The following is a 20,284-nucleotide window of genomic DNA, read 5'->3' as shown; positions in this document are numbered from 1 at the left end:
AAGGACCCCTCTCTCATGTGAGGGTTGGCATAGCCAAAGAGCCAGACCCAGCAGTTTGTACCTTCCAGCATTATTAATGTAACTGGTATTGTAATAACTGATGTTTATTGAGCACTTACTCCATACCTCTTTGGTCAATAAAGTGACATTTTTGTGGGAGTGAGTCACAAGGTATGAGACGCTGTGGTTTAAGCTTTATGTGCATTATTTTATTTAATCCTTTCAGCAACCTTAGGAGGAAGGTGTTATTACTGTCTTCATTTCCAAAATAAGAAAATCAAGACTTGGAGAGGTTAAGTAATTTATCAGAATCATACTCCTAGTAAGTGATGATGTCAAACCCAGGTCTCCAAAGCTCATGCTCTTTACCCCAGTAATAAAAATACAATACCTCAAAATCTGAGATTTGGGTAGAGTTGATGATACCTTATTATAGCCACTGGGGGGTGAGAGTGGGGAATTCTGGAAGAAGGAGGAAAGAAGAGCCATTTGCCAGAGAAAGCCACCTGGATACTTACACCCCTGACCTGGATGGATTGCCCCCCTCTGTGTTCTACCCTTCCTACAACCCATGATTTCTTTGTCAGTTATCACCTGCCATCTGGCGCCTAGCCAAAGAGATCTCTCTCAAGGTCATTGATGTATGCTAGGCTGGGAGTGGGGGTGGAAGGATGCAGCAGACCCCGGAGAAAGTAGAGCACCCTGGGGAGGAGCCTTAGGTGGGAGCCAGAGTTGGCCAGAGGCCCTCGTCCCAGACACCCAGCCCTAAGAATGCAATGTTGCTTCCTGATGGCCTTTAAATTACCAACATCGCTAAACTCTCTCTTAATAGACTTGTAAAGATCTACTTGCTACCTTTTTCCCCCTTCATGTAGAATTTGTAATCAAGAGCCCAATTTTGTCATTTGGAAATACTAATTATCTAATCATGCCATGCCGCATAACGTACTTGTCTGCCCAATTAGCTAGGACAATTATTAAAATTCAGAGGCCTAATTATGTCTCAATTTAATGCTGGCAAACTTGCATACAGAGCAGTAATTAAAATCCTCTCCTTCCCTCTGCCTTTAGGGCAGGGCATGATTAGGCCCTGTCAGGGGGTGTACTGAGCTAAACCAATGAAGCGTATTGTGCAACATGACCCTGCATTGTTAAGTGTGTCAACATATTAACCTGAATTCCCTTCAGCCCCCACATAATCACATTTGGTGGAGGAATAAAGGAGCTAAAACATGAAGCATTTTATTAAAAAAACATAAATTCTTCTTAATTAATGCTATGAGAGTTCTGCTGAATTTCATGCTTCCAAGCGCTGGAAGACATACGACTGGTTCATCTAATTACTAGCAAATTTGCTCTTGTTAAAACTACTTTTTTTTTTTTACTCATTTAAAGAAAATGATTTTTTTTGGAGGGGGGTGGTATTAAAAAGAAGGAAAAAAAAATCCTGAGCTTGCTGGCTTCCAGTAATATAGTTGCTTTGCAGTTTTATTTGATGATGGAACCCAGTGAATGTTGACTTCCAAAAGAATCAAACCCAAGACTAGAGGCATTAAAAAAAAAAAAAAAAAAGCTAGAATTTAATACTTGAAAGATGTTAATAAAAGTGGAACATTAAAAATCATAATATTGAAACAAATTCAAAATATTTATCTGTGGAGTTCTTAAGTTTGATGTCTGAAATAAAACCATGCATGAGGAGACTGCAGCACCATCACATTCCCACGCTCTGGAAACCCTTCAACACGCAGGAGCCCAGGCCCGGAGTTCACTATACTCCCACCTAAATCCTCTTCTCAGCAAATTAAGAAGAGCCACCAAACCCACTAAAAGTTTTCTTCTAAGCTGCCCGCTAAATTCTGCCTTTCACTCATGATAGTCTTTAGAGATTATTCATGGATTCAACTAAAGAAGGAAAAAATTCAGTCTAGACTCAAGATGAGTTATTCTGGAGAAATCAGGACTTGTTTCAGTGGTCTCCAAAGTTATATCTATAGCTTCTAGAGAGCAAGAGACACAGATACAAACACACACACACACACAGAGTCGCTTACACGGAGAGAGCTTAGCTTACTCTCAGTTGACCTTATTTTGAATCTCTCAACAAACTTGTGACATAGCAGGCAAGGCAGGTATATCTCTGTTTTATTAAGGTAGGGCAGTTAAAATACTTGTCCAAACTCACTGTTCTACCCCCTCCTTCTATTATGGGCAGAGTAAGACTCAGTGCCCCTTGTTGCTCACCACAGTAGACAGAGTAGTTGTGGATGTGATACCAATGAAGGATGCTCGGTTCGGTTAAATATCACAAGTTGAGATCAAAGTATTTGTTGTTGCTATAAGTAATGACACAACAAGGGAACAGCCTATGTATCAACACTGGAAGACCTTCCATTCTTCAGTGAATACTTATTTGCAATGTGTTTAGTCATATTTGTTCCGATTTGGTGCTTGTGGCCCATTTTCTTCCTTTTTAAGTTTTTATGTTTTCGAAGGTATGTATAGCTTCATCTAGGTCCATGTTTATAAAAATAGAGTTCTTCCTCCTAACCTGCTTTGAGTACAATGTGGGGTAATAGATGGTGTTTAGTGACAATTCTGGCTGTTACGTGCCCTCTTACTAACAAAGGCAGTGACTACAGATGGTCTCTACAGGAGATGGTTGGCTGGAGCCAGGATAGGCCCATAGGCACTTGTGCTATAAAACTGGGGTGGTAGCCCGCCCCCGGCCTCCCGCCAAGGGTGCCCTATGTCTTGAAAATGGTCTTGCTCTGAGTCTCTTTGGATGGCAAACTGAAGTGCAAATCTGTGTTCTAACTTGTTCCTGTGGCTGTCAGCATGTTTTCCTCTTGTCAGCAGCAATTGACTGGTCAGGCTCACCCCTGTACAGCAATTGTAACAGCTCATTGACAGACTAGTGACCCAGCTGGACCTGATAATGGAAAACTATTGATTTTTGTAGGCTCCACAAATCTAAAATGAACGACCAATGTAATGTCATCAATTGTCTCGGACTCTGATAACCCAGGGGAGAAAAGTTTCAGGGATTGCTTGTATTTCCTGACAATGGTGTTTTAAAATCTCATGAATATATAGAAGAAAAAGCAGCTCATATTCTTGGGTGTTTTCTTTAAGTGACCCTGATTAGTCCATCAGTGCTTCATCAACCCAGGTCCTTAAAAGACTTCTATGTTAAATAAAATGAGAGTCAGCATTACCAATTAGCCAAAATGGGACCTGGTATGCCATTTAGGAACAGATACTTATGGAGAGGCACTTTGGGAGAAAATGTCTAAAATGTTTTTCATTTGTTATAAAATAAGCTCACAGGAGGGAAAAAAAAAATGTTGATAAAAAATCCAAAATATATTGGCTCTCAAAGAATCCTGATGTATAACACTATGGTAGAACTATTAAGCTGCTTCTGCCTACTTGTGTTGATTCATTCCACAGTAGAAAGAAAGCCTTGAAATTAAGGCAATACTGTACATAACGTAGAGATGCTCAGAGTGTGTGCTGGGGAAATCACTATTAAGTTTTATTTTTTAATCATCTTTCTCCTTTGTCGATCATTTCAAAGCCATCAAACATTGCTCAGTTAGTGTATTCATCAGAAACAAGAGCTTTTTCTTCTGGAGCCAAATTAGCCATGGGTTGTGGCTAATTTTGCCCCGTAGATAAGTCCAGAAAACTCTGTTCAAGGACCTTGTACTGAGTACTGATGGATAGAATGTCCGTTAGTGGCCTCTGTTGAAGGGAACTTCCTTTAAAGAGAAAAAAAAAAGGAGGGAAGACTATGGATCTTAGCTGTCAACCTGATACATTTAGTTCACAATTCACCTGCAGTGAGAACATAATCATCCTGTGGTCCTGATCGAATTCAGACTTTCTTAGAAGAGAGTTCTGAGGACTAGACAGAGAGCACAGAAAAAATAGGAGTGCTTCCTCATCCAATTGTTCAAAGAGGGCTAGAGAGAGAGGTCTCGGTGAGGAGCTGGGATGAACAGCTTCCAGAGGTGATGAGTCCACGTGTGGCTGGGCTCCTGTTCACAGGATGCCACAATCTTCACACTCTCCTGTAATGGTTCCTTTATGGCCTTTCATTAACTTCGCCCCTTACAACACTGTATCTCTGGTTTTCTAGCACTATCAAAATCAACGTTGCTAACTGTTTGGCTGCCTATTAGTGAAGACACACAAGGTTGAGACTTGAAAGAGACTAAAGTAGACCTAAAAAAAAAAAAATTCACTGGCATTAAACCGAAGAACCTAAACCAGTTACCACTAAATCAGTTCTCACTCGTGGAGACCCCATGTGTGCAGAGTAGAACTGCACTCTATAGGGTTTTTATCCATAGAGTTTTTGATGGGCATGACTGTTCAGAAGCTGATTGCCAGGACATTCTTCCAAGGTATCTCTGGGTAGGTTTGAACCACCAACCTTTATGGTTAGTAGTCAAGTGCTTATCCATTTGCATCACCCAAGGGACTCCCCGCTGACATTAGCAGTATAATAAACATAAACCATTTGGTGCAGAGAACACAAGATTTGCCTGATTCTGTGACAGGTCTCATGGCCACAGCCAAGTAATCAGCATCTACAGGTCAGGACTAGATTTTACATGCTTTGGCGTTCTCCAGAGTGGCTGTAACTAGGCCCTTTGTGTCAGACACCATAAACAGTCACTGGATGAAGGACCAGAAAAGCTACTTATAAGTATGGAAGGAGGAAGGTAAGATAGATTTGGGTAGAAATAATTGAAATTAATGGTTTCCACATGCCTGTCTGCAGGCTGGTGCCAGGACAAAAGAAATTTCACCTGTCCTGTGGCAGTTTTTTTTTGTGTGTGTGGTAAATAAACAATACTACCCTAATGTGTGATATCATTAATATCACATGCAAGCAAAATTTTGCTGAAGATCATTCAAAAACGGCTCCAGCAGTATATTGACAGGGAACTGCCAGAAATTCAAGCCGGTTTCAGAAGAGGACGTGGAACCACGGGTATCACTGCTGATGTCAGATGGATCCTGGCTGAAAGCAGAGAATACCAGAAGGATGCTTACCCATGTTTTATTGACTATGCAAAGGCATTCAACTGTGTGGATCATAACAAACTATGGATAACACTGCGAAGAATGGGAATTCCAGAACACTTAATGGTGCTCATGAGGAACCTTTACATGGATCAAGAGGCAGTTGTTTGGACAGAACAAGGGGATACTAATTGGTTTAAAGTCAGGAAAGGCGTGTGTCAGGGTTGTATTCTTTCACCATACCTATTCGATCTGTATGCTGAGCAAATAATACGAGAAGCTGGACTATATGAAGAACGGGGCATGAGGACTGGAGGAAGACTCATTAACAACCTGCATTATGCAGATGACACAACCTTGCTTGCCGAAAGTGAAGAGGACTTGAAGCACTTACTAATGAAGATCAAAGACAACAGCCTTCACTACGGATTGCACCTCAACATAAAGAAAACAAAAATCCTCACCACTGGACCAGTGAGCAACATCATGATAAACGGAGAAAAGATTGAAGTTGTCAAGGATTTCATTTTACTTGGATTCACAATCAACAGCCATGGAAGCAGCAGTCAAGAAATCAAAAGATGCATTGCATTGGGTAAATCTGCTGCAAAGGACTTCTTTAAAGTGTTGAAGAGCAAATGTGTCACCTTGAAGACTAAGGTGCGCCTGACCCAAGCCATGGTGTTTTCAATCGCATCATATGCATGTGAAAACTGGACAATGAGTAAGGAAGACCGAAGAATTGACGCCTTCGAATTGTGGTGTTGGGGAAGAATATTGAACATACCATGGACTGCCAAAAGAACGAACCAATCTGTCTTAGAAGATGTACAACCAGAATGCTGCTTAGAAGCAAGGATGGCGAGACTGTGTCTTACATACTTTGGACATATTGTCAGGAGGGATCAGTCAAGGGGGAAAGACATCATGCTTGGCAGAGTACAGGGTCAGTGGAAAAGAGGGAGACCCTCAACGAGGTGGATGGACACATTGGCTGCAGCAATGAGCTCAAGCATAACAACGATCGTAAGGATGGCTCAGGACCAGGCAGTGTTCCATTCTGTTGGCATAGGGTTGCTATGAGTTGGAATCGACTCGACGGCACCTAACAACAACAACAGCAACAACAACCCTAATATGATTTTATAATACAAAGTTTAATCTTTAAAAATTCCAAGATTATGTCCTTTTGGAGTGTTAGACATTGTATTATTTTGTAAATGACGATGACAGTAGATGATGATGTCATTAGATGATGATGTCATTAGGTACCATCAAGTCAGTTCTGACTCATAGCAACACTATGTACAACAGAAAAAAAACACTTGTTGGAACTGTACCATCCTCACAATCTTTGCCATGTTTGAGCCTGTTGTGGCAGCCACCATGTCAGTCCAGATCATTGAGGCTTTTCCTCTTTTTCATTGACCCTCTACCATACAAAGCATAATGTCCTTCTCCAGGGACAAGTCCATCCTAATAACACATCCAAAGTACGTGAGATGAGTCTCACCATTCTTGCTTCCAAGGAGCACTCTGGCTGTGCTGCTTCCAAGACAGATTTATTTGTTCATCTGGCAGTCCATGGTATAGTCAATATTCTTCACCAGCACCGTAAGTCAGAGCCATAAATTCTTCTTTTGTCTTCCTTATTCATTGTCCAGCTTTCACATGCATACGAGGCGATTGAAAATACCATGGCTTGGGTCAGGCGCACCTTAGTTCTCAGTGTGAAATCTTTCCTTTTTAACACTTTAAAGAGGTCTTTTGGAGCAGATTTGCCCAGGGCAATGTGTCATTTGATTTCTTGACTGCTACTTCCATGGGTGTTGATTGTGGATCCAAATAAAATGAAATCCTTGACAACGTCAATCTTTTCTGTTTATTATGGTATTGCTTGTTGATCCAGTTGTGAGAATTTTTGTTTTCTTTATGTTGAGGTATAATCCGTACTGAAGGCTGTAGTCCTTGATACTCATTATTAAGTACTTCATGTCCTCTTCACTTTCAGAAAGTATGGTTTTGTCATCTGCATATCCAGGTTGTTAATGAATCTTCCACCAATCCTAATGCCATGTTCCCCTTCATGTAGTCCAGGTTCTTGGGTTATTTGCTCAGCATACAGATTAAATGAGTATGGTGAAAGGATACAGCCCTGACACAAACCTTTCTTGATTTTAAATCTGTATTCTCTTATTCTGTTCAAATGACTATCTCTTGATCTATGTACAGTTTCCTCATGAGCACAATTAAGTGTTCTAGAATTCCCATTCTTTGCAATGTTATCCATTATTTGTTATGATCCACACAGTCAAATGCCTTTGCATAGTCAATAAAACACAGGTAAACATCTTTCTGGTATTCTCAGCTTTTAGTAAAGATCCATCTGACACGAGCAATGATATCCCTCATTCCACATCCTCTTCTAAATCTGACGAGTATCTGGCAGTTCCTTGTCGATATAATGCTACAACCGTTTTTGAATGATCTTCAGCAAAATTTTACCTGTGTGTGGTATTAATGATACTGTTCTATCATTTCCTCATTCTGTTGGATCGCTTTTCTTGGGAATGGGCACGTGATCGTTAAGGCTGTGTGGCAACTTGGCTGAGCCATGATTCTCAGTGGTTTGGCACTTTTGATGTAGTTTGGCAGTTCTATGATGTGATCACTTCCATGATGAGATTTGATACAATGTGATCACCTCCATGATGGGATCTGATGCGAGTAGCCAATTAGTTGAAGTGGAGTTTCCCTGGGGGTGTGGCCTGCTTCCAATATAGGCGGAGTCTCTGGCAAGGCCTACGGGCTTTTTCGTGCTCTGTATCCTGAAGCTGGCTCTTGTTGGTCTGAACCCCGGTTCTTGGAACTTGAGCTAGCAGATTACCTGCCATCCTGCCTGCCAATCTTGGAATTCATCCGTCTTCACAGCCTATGAACAAGAGCCCTGCTGTCTGACCTGCCAATCTTGGATTTGCCAGCCCCTATGGCTCCATGAATCAGGAGACGCCTCCATGGACTTGGGATGTTCCAGCCTCTACAACCACAGAAGCAATTTCCTTGGTATAAATCTATGTAGATATTTATATACTTGACTGGTTTTGCTTCTCTAGAGAATCCAGCCTAAGATGGGGCACAAATATGGATCTCTTCCAGTCAGTTGGCCATGTAGTTGTCTTTCCAACTTCTTAGCATAGACAAGTGAGCACCTCCAGTGCTACATCAGCTTGTTGAAACATCTCAGTTTGTATTCTATCAATTCCTGAAGCCATGTTTTTTGCCAGTGCCTTCAATGCAGCTTGGACTTTTTCCTTCAATACCATCGAGTTTTGATCAGATGCTACCTCCTGAAATGGTTGAATGTGGAACAATTCTTTTTGGTGCAGTGACTCTGTGTCTTCCTTCTATCTTTTCTTTTGATGCTTCCTGTGTTGTTCAATATTTTGCCCATAGAATCCTTCAAAATTGCAGGTTGAGGCTTGAATATTTTCTTCAGTTCTTTCAGCTTGTGAAATACCAAGTGTGTTCTTCCTTTTTGTTTTTCTAACTCCAGGTCTTTGCACATGTCATTATAATACTATGTCTTCTGGAGCCGCCCTTTTAAATCTTCTGGTCAGTTGTTTTACTTCCTCATTTATTTCTTTCACTTTAGCTATGCTATGTTCAAGGGCAAGTTTCAGAGTCTCTTCTGACATCCAGCTTGATCTTTTTTTTCTTTCCTGTCTTCTTAATGACCTTTTGTTTTCTTCATGTGTGATGTTCTTAATGTCATCCCACAACTCATCTGGTCTTTGGCTATTAGTGTTCAGTGAGTCAAATCTGTTCTTGAAAAAGTTCTTGAGATGGTCTCTAAATTCAGATGGGATCTACTCAAGGCTGTACTTTGGCTCTTGGGGAATTGTTTTAATTTTCTTCAGCTTCAGCTTAAACTTGCATTGAGCAATTAATGGTATGTTCAGGAGTCAAACCCTGGACTTGTTCTGACTGATGATATTGAGGTGTTCCATCGTCTCTTTCCATAGATACAGTCGATTTGATCCTGTGTTTTCCATCTGGGGAGGTCTACACATATAGTCACAGTTTATGTTGTTGAAAAACATTGGTCTTGCAAAATTCTATCATGTGATCTCTGGCATTTCCATCACCGGGTTAGAGATCACACTAGAGGGTCCTGGGCAGGGTGTAGGACAAAATTCAAATTCACACACACAGACTTACTGGTTTGATGGTGACTGGAGGAACCCTGGAGACTATTGGCCCAGACACCCTGAAAATTCAGAACTGAAGCCACTCCCAAAGTCCACCTTTCAGCCAAAGATTAGACAGGCCTATAAAACATACAATAACACATGTGAGGAATGTGCTTCTTAGTTCAATCAAGTATACGAGAACGAATGGGCAACACCTACCCAAAAGCAAAGCTGAAAAGGCAGGAAGGGACAGGAAAACTGGAGGAATGGACACAGAGAACCCAGGGTGGAAAGTGAAAGGGGGACAGTGCTGTCACATTGTGGGGATTGCAACCAATGTCACGAAACAATCTGTGTATAAATTTTTAAATGAGAAACTAATTTGTGCTGTAAACTTTCACCTAAAGCACAATAAAAAAATTAAAAAAAAAATGGCCAGAAATCCTATGATTCCAGGGTTGCTTGGTTTAGTACAACAGTTGGAGTGGATTAACCAGTAAGCATATTGTGTACCTGCTTACAGTAAGCAAGGTATGCATAGGCTTAATTGTGTTTACTTACTAATCTGTGGTGAGAAACAGGTGAGATTGTGCACTACCCGTCAGTAAGTAAGCACAAGTAAGCCCATGATTACGTTGCTTATTGGGTAATCCGTTCCTGATTGTCAGTAACATCATCAAGAACTCAGGTTTTTCCTATTTTTCTCTTCTTTCATCCTCAGCATATTGGCTTATTGTTTTATGCTCTCTTCCCACTTAGCGGTAATGTGGTTGTACAGTTGCAGGTGTCACATGCAGATTACAATATCCAGCAGCAGATAAAGGGAACACCCTCTGTTATGTTCCTTTTTAGGAGTTGAGGAACACTTTCCCAGAAGCCTTTCTGCAGACTTTGCCCCAAGTCTCATCATGAGTTGTGTCACAGGCTGATTTCTAAACCCATCATTGACAGGGAGAATAGTTTTATCAAGACCGAGTTATTAAACTAATCCATATTTATCCTCTGGAAGTAGAGAAAGGCACAGCTTCTCCTAAAGCACACCCATGCCTGAAAATAAATTGCCTGAAAAAATTTCTGTTAATCTTTGTTTCTGTTAACAGGGAAGAACAGACAAATGATTAGCACAACTGTTTTGATGACACTCCTTTTTAGAAGTCAGACATCATGTAAAAAGTTCAGACACCTGAGAACACTACACTATGAGGAAGTCTGAGCTAGTCACTTGGAAGAGGGCTGAGGTACCAGACAGGTGAGTAGAACCTTCTTAACCCTTACAGCTGACTTCAAGGTGGATGGAGCCAAGTGAATTACTCAAGCCAAAGGAGAACTGCTCAGCTAAGCCCTACCCACATTCTTGACCCAAAGAATCTTGGGAGATAAAAGGGCTGCTATTTTAAGCCTCTATGTGTTGGGGTAGTTTGTTACATCGCAGTAGATGACTGAAACACCCCACATTAGGGTGTCTAGAACAGAGATACATTTTATATATAAAAACACTGATAAGTTGAAATGAAAAGATAGAAAATATATACCATACAAACAGTAAGCATAAGAAAGCTGGAAAGGCTATATTAATATCAGACCAAAATAGATTTCAAGATAAGGAGTATTACCAGAGGTAGAGGAATATTTCATAATGATAAAATTGTCATTCTTCAGAAAGACATAATTGTAAGTGTATATGTATCTAACTTAGAGTTTCAAGTGCCACCCAGCCAAATAACAATAAGCAAAAACCAATAGAAGTGAAGAAATAGATTATCCACAATTATAATTGGAAACTTCAATGCTCCCCAGCAACTAGATCACCCACATCAGTAAGAATAGAGAAGCGCTAAAGCACTATAACCACTTTGACATATTTGACATTTATAGAACAGTCTACCCAACGACTGTAGGACACACATTATTTTTAAGGGCACATAAAATGTTCACCAAGATAGACCATATCCTAAGCCACAAAATATGTCTCAATAAATTTGAGTAGACTGAAGTCTTATGAAGTATGTTTTCTGACTACAAAAGAATGAAATTAGAAATCAATAAGAATCTTAGAAAAATCCCAAATATTCGGAAGTTACATAACACACACCTAGTAACCCATGGACTAAAGAAGAAATCACAAGGAAAATTATAAAATATTTTGAACTGAATGATAATATACAACATATCAAAATTTGTGGGATGCAGATAATTCGAGAAGTTTATAGCTTTAAATGTTTATATTGGAAAATAATAGGTTTATCTAAGTTTCCACATTAAGATGCTGGGAAAAGATAAGCAAATTAAATCCAGACTAAGTAGATTTACTTAATAATAAAGAAGGTAATAAAGACAAAAGAAGAAATCAAACTGAACAAAGCAAAATTTGGTTCTCTGAAAAGATTAATAAAATCGATAAACTTCTAGCTAAACTGATCAAGAAAAAAAGAGGAAACACAAATTAAAAATATCAGAAAGGAAAAAGAGGGCGTATCATCAAAATTCCTATAATAAGAAAAAGATCGTAAGGAAATACTATGAACAACTTTAAGCTATTATATTAGAGGGCATAGATAAAATGGACACATTTAAAACAAAACATAAGTTACCAAACTGACATATAATGAAATAGAAAATTTAAAGGAGGTGAATTCATCATTAAAATAGCATCAATAATAACAAAAACTCCAGGCCTAGTTGATGTTACTGATGAATTCCATCTAATCTTAAAAGCAGTAATGGTAACAATCTTAAAATAGAGGAAGAGAAACCATTTCCAAGCTCCTTTTATGAGACCAGAATAATTGTGATACCAAAACCCTAAAAAGACATTAGAAAGAAAGAAAAACCAAATATCCCCTGTGATCATAAATGCAAAAATCTTTAACAAAATATTAAAAAATTCAATCCAGCAATATATAAAAAGAATGTATATCATAATCAAGTGTGATTTAGCTCAGGAATTTAAAGTTAGTCTGTCATTTGAAAATCAGTGTAATTCAGCACATTAACAAAACAAAGGAGAAAAACCATACGATAATCTCAATAGATGCAAAAAAGTATTTGATAAAATTTACCATCAATTCATGATAAAATTTCTGAGCTTACTTTAACTAGAGCATCTAAGAAAAACATACACCTAGCATTATACAAAATGGTGGTATATTGAGTGCTTTCTTTCTAAGACTGGGGATAAGGCAACAATGCCCACTCTTCTTTTAGCATTGTACTTGAGTTCCTAATCAGGGTAATAAAGCAAGAAAAAGAATAAAAGGCATAAAAATTAGAAAGGACGGAGTAGAAATACATTTGTTATCTCTATTGATAGATGAATTTAACTAGTAAATTAATTTAACAAGGTAGAAGGATGCAAGATCAAAATATAAAAATGAACATGGATGAATCTGGAGGGCATTATGATGAGTGAAAGAAGCCAATCACAAAGGACAAATATTGTATGAGACCACTACTGTAAATACTTATGAAAAGGTTTACATACAAAAACAAACAATCATTGATGGTTACGAGGGAGGGGAGGGGTGGGGATGTAAAAACACTTAACAGATAAGTGGAAACTTTGGTGAAGGGCCATACAGTACACAGTGCTGGAGAAGCCAGCACAACCTGTACAAGGCAAGGTCATGGTAGCTCCATAGACACATCCAAGCTCCCTGAGGGACCAAATTCCTGGGCCTGAGGATTGTGTGGATGATGATCTTGGGGCATATCTAGATCAATTGGCATAACATAGTTCATAAAGAATACGTTCTACATTTTACTGGGGTGAGTAGCATCTGGGGTCTTAAAAGCCTATGAGCAGCCATCTAGGATAGTCCACTGGTCTCACCACTTCCGGAGCAAGGAATAATGAAGAAAACTAAAGATATAAGGGTAAGATTACTCCAAAGGATTAATGGACCACATCTACCATGGCCTCCACAAGAATAAGTCCAGAATAACAAGATGGTGCCCAGCTACCACCACTGACTGCTCTGACAGGGATCACAATAGAGGGTCCTGGACAGAGCTGGAGAAAAACGTAGAACAAAATTCGAACTCAAAAAGAAAGACCAGACTTGCTGGCCTGATAGAGACTGGAGAAACCCTGAGAGGATGGCTTCCCGGACACCTTTTCAGCTCAGTAATAAGGTCGCTCCTGAGGTCACCCTTTAGCCAAAGACTGAACAGACCCATGGAACAAAACGAGACTAAAGGGGTGTACCAGTTTTGGGGCAGGGACTGGAAGGCAGCAGGCAAGAGGAAAGCTGGTAATAGTGAACCAGGGTTGAGAAGGGAGAACGTTGGCGTGTCGTGGGGTTGTTAACCAATGTCATAGAACAATGTGTGTACTGTTTGATAAGAAATTAGTTTGTTCTGTAAACCTTCATCTAAAGTACAATAAAAAAATAAAATCATCAAAAAATATAAAAATCATTTGTATTTCTGTATATTAGTGGAAACCCTGGCAGTGTAGTGGTTAAGTGCTAAAGCTGCTAACCAAAATGTCAGCAGTTCGAATCCACCAGACGCTCCTTGGAAACTCTATGGGGCAGTTCTACTCTGTCCTATAGGGTTGCTATGAGTCAGAATTGACTTGATGGCAATGGGTTGGTTTTTTTGGTGTTATATATCGATAGCAAACAATTAGAAAATGAAATTTTAAAAATTACTTTTACAAAAACATAAATAACAAAACATTTTACAAAATGTACCCAAGATCTCTCTCTACATTGAAAATGAAAAAAACATTGCTGAAAGAAACAAAATAAGATCTAAATAAAGATGTATTCCATATTTATGGGCTGGAAGACTCAATGTTGTTAAAATGTCAATTCTTCCAAAATTGATCTATGGAGTAAATCTAATCAAAATCACGGTCCGAGTATAAATTGTTTATGAAAACTGAAAGATCCTAAAGTAGCCAAAACAATCTTGAAACAGAAGAAAACTGCTGTTGTTATTGTTGTTAGGTGCCGTCGAGTCGGTTCCAACTCACAGAGACCCTATGCACAACAGAATGAAACACTGCCCGATCCTGAGCCATCCTACAATCGTTGTTATGCTTGAGCTCATTGTTGCAGCCGCTGTGTCAATCCACCTTGTTGAGGGTCTTCCTCTTTTCCACTGACCCTGTACTATGCCAAGCATGATGTCCTTCTCCAGGGACTGATCCCTCCTGACAATATGTCCAAAGTATGTAAGACACAGTCTCGCCATCCTTGCTTCTAAGGAGCATTCTGGTTGTACTTCTTCTAAGACAGATTTGTTCGTTCTTTTGGCAGTCCATGGTATATTCAATATTCTTTGCCAACACCACAATTCAAAGGCATCAATTCTTCTTCAGTCTTCCTTATTCATTGTCCAGCTTTCACATGCATATGATGTGACTGAAAATACCATGGCTTGGGTTAGTCTTCAAGGTGACACATTTGCTCTTCAACACTTTAAAGAGGTCCTTTGCAGCAGATTTACCCAATGCAATGCATCTTTTGATTTCTTGACTGCTGCTTCCATGGCTGTTGATTGTGAATCCAAGTAAAATGAGATCCTTGACAACTTCAATCTTTTCTCCATTTATCATGATATTGCTCACCGGTCCAGTGGTGAGGATTTTTGTTTTCTTTATGTTGAGGTGCAATCCATAGTGAAGGCTGTTGTCTTTGATCTTCCTTAGTAAGTGCTTCAAGTCCTCTTCACTTTCGGCAAGAAAGGTTGTGTCATCTGCATAATGCAGGTTGTTAATGAGTCTTCCTCCAGTCCTCATGCCCCGTTCTTCGTCGCATAGTCCAGCTTCTTGTATTATTTGCTCAGCATACAGATTGAATAGCTATGGTGAAAGAATACAACCCTGACACACGCCTTTCCTGACTTTAAACCAATCAGTATCTCCTTGTTCTGTGCGAACAGCTGCCTCTTGATCTATGTAAAGTTTCCTCCTGAGCACAATTAAGTGTTCTGGAATTCCCATTCTTTGCAATGTTATCCATAATTTGTTATGATCCACATAGTTGAATGCCTTTGCATAGTCAATAAAACACAGGTAAACATCCTTCTGGTATTCTCTGCTTTCAGCCAGGATCCATCTGACATCAGCAATGATATCCCTGTTTCCACGTCCTCTTCTGAAACTGGCTTGAATTTCTGGCATTTCCCTGTGAATATACTGCTGGAGCCGTTTTTGAATGATCTTCAGCAAAATTTTGCTTGAGTGTGATATTAATGATATTGTTCTATAATTTTGACATTCGGTTGGATCACCTTTCTTGGGAATAGGCATAAATACGGATCTCTTCCAGTCAGTTGACCAGGAAGCTGTCTTCCATATTTCTTGGCATAGACAAGTGAGCACCTCCAGGGCTGCATCTGTTTGTTGACACATCTCAATTGATATTCCATCAATTCCTGGAGCCTTGTTTTTCGCCAGTGCCTTCAGAGCAGCTTGGACTTCTTCCTTCAGTACCATTGGTTCCTGATCATATGCTACCTCTTGAAATGGTTGAACATTGACTGTATAATCATTCCATCTTCTTTTGATGCTTCCTGCGTCGTTTAATATTTTCCCCATAGAATCCTTCACTATTGCAACTCCAGGCTTGAATTTAGTCTTCAGTTCTTTCAGCTTAAAAAGCACCGAATGTGTTCTTCCCTTTTGGTTTTCCATCTCCAGCTCTTTGCATATGTCATTATAATACTTCACTTTGTCTTCTCGTGACGCCCTTTGAAATCTTCTGTTCAGTTCTTTTACTTGATCAATTCTTCCTTTTACTTTAGCTGCTCGAAGTTCAATAGCAAGTTTCAAAGTCTCCTCTGACATCCATCTTAATCTTTTCTTTCTTTCCTGTCTTTTCAATGACCTCTTGCTTTCTTCATGTATGATGTGCTTGATGTCATTCCACAACTCATCTGGTCTTCGGTCATTAGTGTTCAATGCATCAAATCTATTCTTCAGATGGTCTCTAAATTCAGGTGGAATGTACTTAAGGTCATGTTTTGGCTCTTGTGGACTTGCTCTGATTTTCTTCAGTGTCAGCTTGAACTTGCATGTGAGCAATTGGTAGTCTGTTCCACAGTTGGCCCCTGGCCTTGTTCTGACTGATGATATTGAGCTTTTCCATCGTCTCTTTCCACAGATGTGATCAGTTTGATTTCTGTGTGTTCCATCTGGACAGGTCCATGTGTATAGTCGCCGTTTATGTTGGTGAAAGAAGGTATTTGCAATGAAGAAGTCGTTGGTCTTGCAAAATTCTATCATTCGATCTCCAGCATTGTTTCTATCACCAAGGCCATTTTTCCAACTACTGATCCTTCTTCTTTGTCTCCAGCTTTTGCATTCCAATCACCAGTAATTACCAGTGCATCTTGATTGCATGGTTGATCAATTTCAGACTGAAGCAGCTGGTAAAAATCTTGTATTTCTTCATCTTTGGCCCTAGTGGTTGGTGCGTAAATTTGAATAATAGTCGTATTGACTGGTCTTCCTTGTAGGCGTATAGATATCCTATCAGTGACAGCATTGTACTTCAGGATAGATCTTGAAATGTTCTTTTTGACAATGAATGCAACACCATTCCTCTTCAAGTTGTCATTCCCAGCATAGACTATATGATTGTCCAATTCAAAATGGCCAATACCAGTCCATTTCAGCTCACTAATGCCTAGGATATCCATGTTTATGTATTCCATTTCATTTTTCACGATTTCCAATTTTCCTAGATTCGTACCTCGTACATTCCAGGTTCCAATTATTAATGGATGTTTGCAGCTGTTTCTTCTCATTTTGAGTCGTGCCACATCAGCAAATGAAGGTCCTGAAAGGTTTACTTCATCCGTATCATTATGGTCGACTCTAATTTGAGGAGGCAGTTCTTCACCAGTCATCTTTTGAGTGCCTTCCAACCTGGGGGCTCATCTTCCAGCACTATATCAGACAATGTTCCGCTGCTATTCATAAGGTTTTCACGGGCTAATGCTTTTCAGAAGTAGATTGCCGAGTCCTTCTTCCTAGTCTGTCTTAGTGTGGAAGCTCAGCTGAAACCTGTCTTCCATGGGTGATCCTGCTGGTATCTGAATACTGGTGGCATAGCTTCCAGCATCACAGCAATACGTAAGCCCCCACCATACGATAAACTGAACAAAACTAGAATATTTAAATTTCCTGACTTTGGGACTTACTCTAAAGATACATTAATCAAGGACAGTATGGTATTGTCAAAAGCATCAGCATGTAGATCAACTGAAAGGAATAGACTCTAAAAATAGAGCGAAGTGTTTAAGGTAATATTATTTCCAAACAAAGGTGCCAAAATAATTACTTTCAAGGGAGCAAAATCGTCTTTTAAATATATTAGTTCCTTTGAAAAGAGATTGATTCGAGAACTCAGGCAGGTATAGTAAAAGGAGCTAATGGTGGGCTACAGGCTTAGTGTATTCCAGGAGAAAGGTGGCAATTCTTGCCTTCCTCTGGCCATGTTACACTCTTGCCTCCTGGAACATCAAGGCATCTCTGCTCTTTTCCCCAAGTCCTCCAGAGTCTTTGATAAAATAGCCCTGTGTGGGGGTGAGGCTTTCCACACAGGCCCAAGCCTGAGTCATTGAATGTTCTTAGGGACCAAGAGAAACCCTCTGCTCACCTCCTAAACCCTCCCTAACCACCCTACACTCTTTGTCATATCACTTTTTTTAATGATTTCAATTTATTTATTACACAAGTAAATGCATGAATATATTCTCATTACAAAAATTTAAACAAGGACATACATAGATTCAAAAGCAAAATTTCCCACTCCTGTCCCTCATCTACATCATGTCCATCTCCTTTACCTTGCTGTTCTAGAAATTTGGTTAAGAACATGGCTACTAGCTATTCAAATCCCAGCTCTGCTAATTACTAGCTGTGCAATCTTGAGCCTTAGTTAGTTTTTCTGTAGATTAGGGTTAGTGACAGTACTTATCTCATTCAGTTGTTATGACAATTAAATGAGTTAATTCGTGTAAAGTGCTGAGATCAGTGTCAGGCACATAGCTAAATACTATGTAAGTATTCACTCTTTTTTTAAAAAAAAATTTTATTGTGCTTTAGGAGAAAGTTTACAGCTCAAGTTAGTTTTTCATTCAAAAAATTATACACAAATTGTTTTGTGACATTGGTTGCAAACGCCACAATATGACAACACACACCCTCTTTGCACTCCTGGCTCCCTGTGTTCATTCGTCCAGCTCCTGTCCCTTCCTGCCTTCTCATTTTGCTTCTGGACAGGAGTTGCCCATTTGGTCTCATGTATTTGATTGAACTAAGAAGGAAGTTCCCCACATGTGTTTGTTTTATAGGCCTGTCTAATCCTTGTCTGAAAAGTGGGCAGCGGTAGTGTTTTCAGTTCTGAATTAGCAGAGCATCCAGGGCCATAGTCTAGGGGGCTCCTCTAGTCTCTTGAGACAAGTAAGTCTGGTCTTTTTTGTGAAATTGAATTTTTTCTACATTTTTCTCCCACTCTGTCTGGGACCGTCTGTTGTGAACCCTGTCAGAGCAGTTGGTGTTGGTAGCTGTGTACCATCTAATTCTTCTGGGCTCAGACTGGTGGAGGCTCTAGTTCGTGGTGTCTCTGAGACCTTTGGGCTAATATTTTTCTTGTGTCTTTGGTTTTCTTCATTCTTCTTTGACCTGGATGTGATGGGACCAGTAGATGTATCTTAAATGGCCACTTGCAAGCTTTTAAGACCCAGGCACTACTCACCAAAGTGGGATGTAGAACATTTTCTTTATGAACTAGGCTGTGCCAATTGACCTAGATGACCCCTGAGACTATCATTCTCAGCCCTCAGCCCCAGCAACTCAGTCCCTCAAGGTGTTTGGATGTGTCTAGGAAACTTCTATGCCTTTGCTTTGGTCAAGTTGTGCTGAATTCCCCTGTATCGTGTATTGTCTTTCCCTTTACCAAAGTTGATATTTGCCTACTATCTAGTTAGTGATTTCCTTTCACCCTGTCCCTCTACTCTTGTAATCATCAAAGAATATTTTTTCTCTGAGTGTAAAACTTTTCTTGAGTTCTTATAATAGTGGTCTCACACAATATTTGCCCTTTTGTAACTGACTTATTGCACTCAGCATAACCCCCTCCAGATTGATCCGTAAGTGTTCACTCTTATCACTATGGTGTGTTTCTTTTCAGAGCTTTTCTATGCCTTTATGTACACTCAGGAACATTCAGAAATAAACCATTTGGGAGTGTTTTCCCCATATTTGACCAGCGTTTTGCACAGTCAGTGCTCATCATGCCCTGTCCATACCCAATATGCATGAAACCAGGTTCTGAAATTTCAAGGTATCTGACTCGGTCAAAGTTTGGCTCAAGCTGACCCTCCTACAGCTCTCAGGTATAGTTACAGCAGGGGCTGGACCAGCCTCTTTGGATTATCCAAAGGATAATTCTTTAGAAGCTGTCATGGATTGAAATGTGTCCCCCCAAAATATGTATTGTAAATCCTAACCTCTATGCCTATGGTTATAATTCCATTTGGGAATGTTTTGTCTTTGTTATACTGAATGAGATAGTAGTTAGTGTAGGGTGTGTCTTGAGTTAATCTCTTACAAAATATAAAGGGAGCAGATTAAGCAAGCAGACATGGGGGGAGAGAGATGCCAAACCATGTGGAGATCTCCAAGGAACCAGGAAACAGAAGCTGAAGAAACGAGACCTTCCTTCAGAGCTGACAGAGACAGAAAGACTTCCCCTACAGCTGGAGTCCTGAATTCAGACTTTTAGCCTCCTAAAATGTGAGAAAATAAATTTCTGTTTGTTAAAGTCATCTACTTGTGGTATTTCTGTTATAGCAGCACTGGATAACTAACACAAGAGCTAATAAAGGATTCAAGGAGACTTGGTTCTAGTCTCATTTCTGCCACTAACTAAACCTTAAGGCCATAGTGACACAGCCCAAATTCAACTCCAAAAGCTATAAGAAGAATGTGCATCTTTATGGAAAGGCAATTATACCTCAAAACACAGGGTGACACTTGCTAAAATTCTCCTATGTCTGTCTGCAAAGCCACACTTCTTGGCAACTTTCAGATATCTATT

At 39.7% G+C, this 20,284-nt stretch overlaps 1 protein-coding gene across 2 annotated transcripts in view; it reads right to left on the bottom strand.

Moving 5' to 3' along the window:
• Positions 1 to 3,333: 3,333 nt before the first annotated feature.
• ZNF644 (zinc finger protein 644) overlaps positions 3,334 to 20,284 on the bottom strand; it is a 211,262-nt gene continuing 194,311 nt past the window's right edge. The window contains exons 9-10 of one of the 2 annotated variants that reach the window (XR_010321466.1): positions 9,256 to 9,365; positions 3,334 to 4,230 (exon numbers count right to left, since the gene is read on the bottom strand). The gene's annotated coding sequence lies outside the window, so the exon portion shown is untranslated. Of the gene's footprint in view, positions 9,366 to 20,284 lie in introns of both variants that reach the window. The other variant, XM_064282325.1, reaches the window with a different exon arrangement.

This window comes from Loxodonta africana, chromosome 3 (assembly GCF_030014295.1).
Source record: "Loxodonta africana isolate mLoxAfr1 chromosome 3, mLoxAfr1.hap2, whole genome shotgun sequence".
NCBI lineage: Eukaryota > Metazoa > Chordata > Mammalia > Proboscidea > Elephantidae > Loxodonta > Loxodonta africana.
This window is presented reverse-complemented; position numbering and strand designations above follow the sequence as displayed.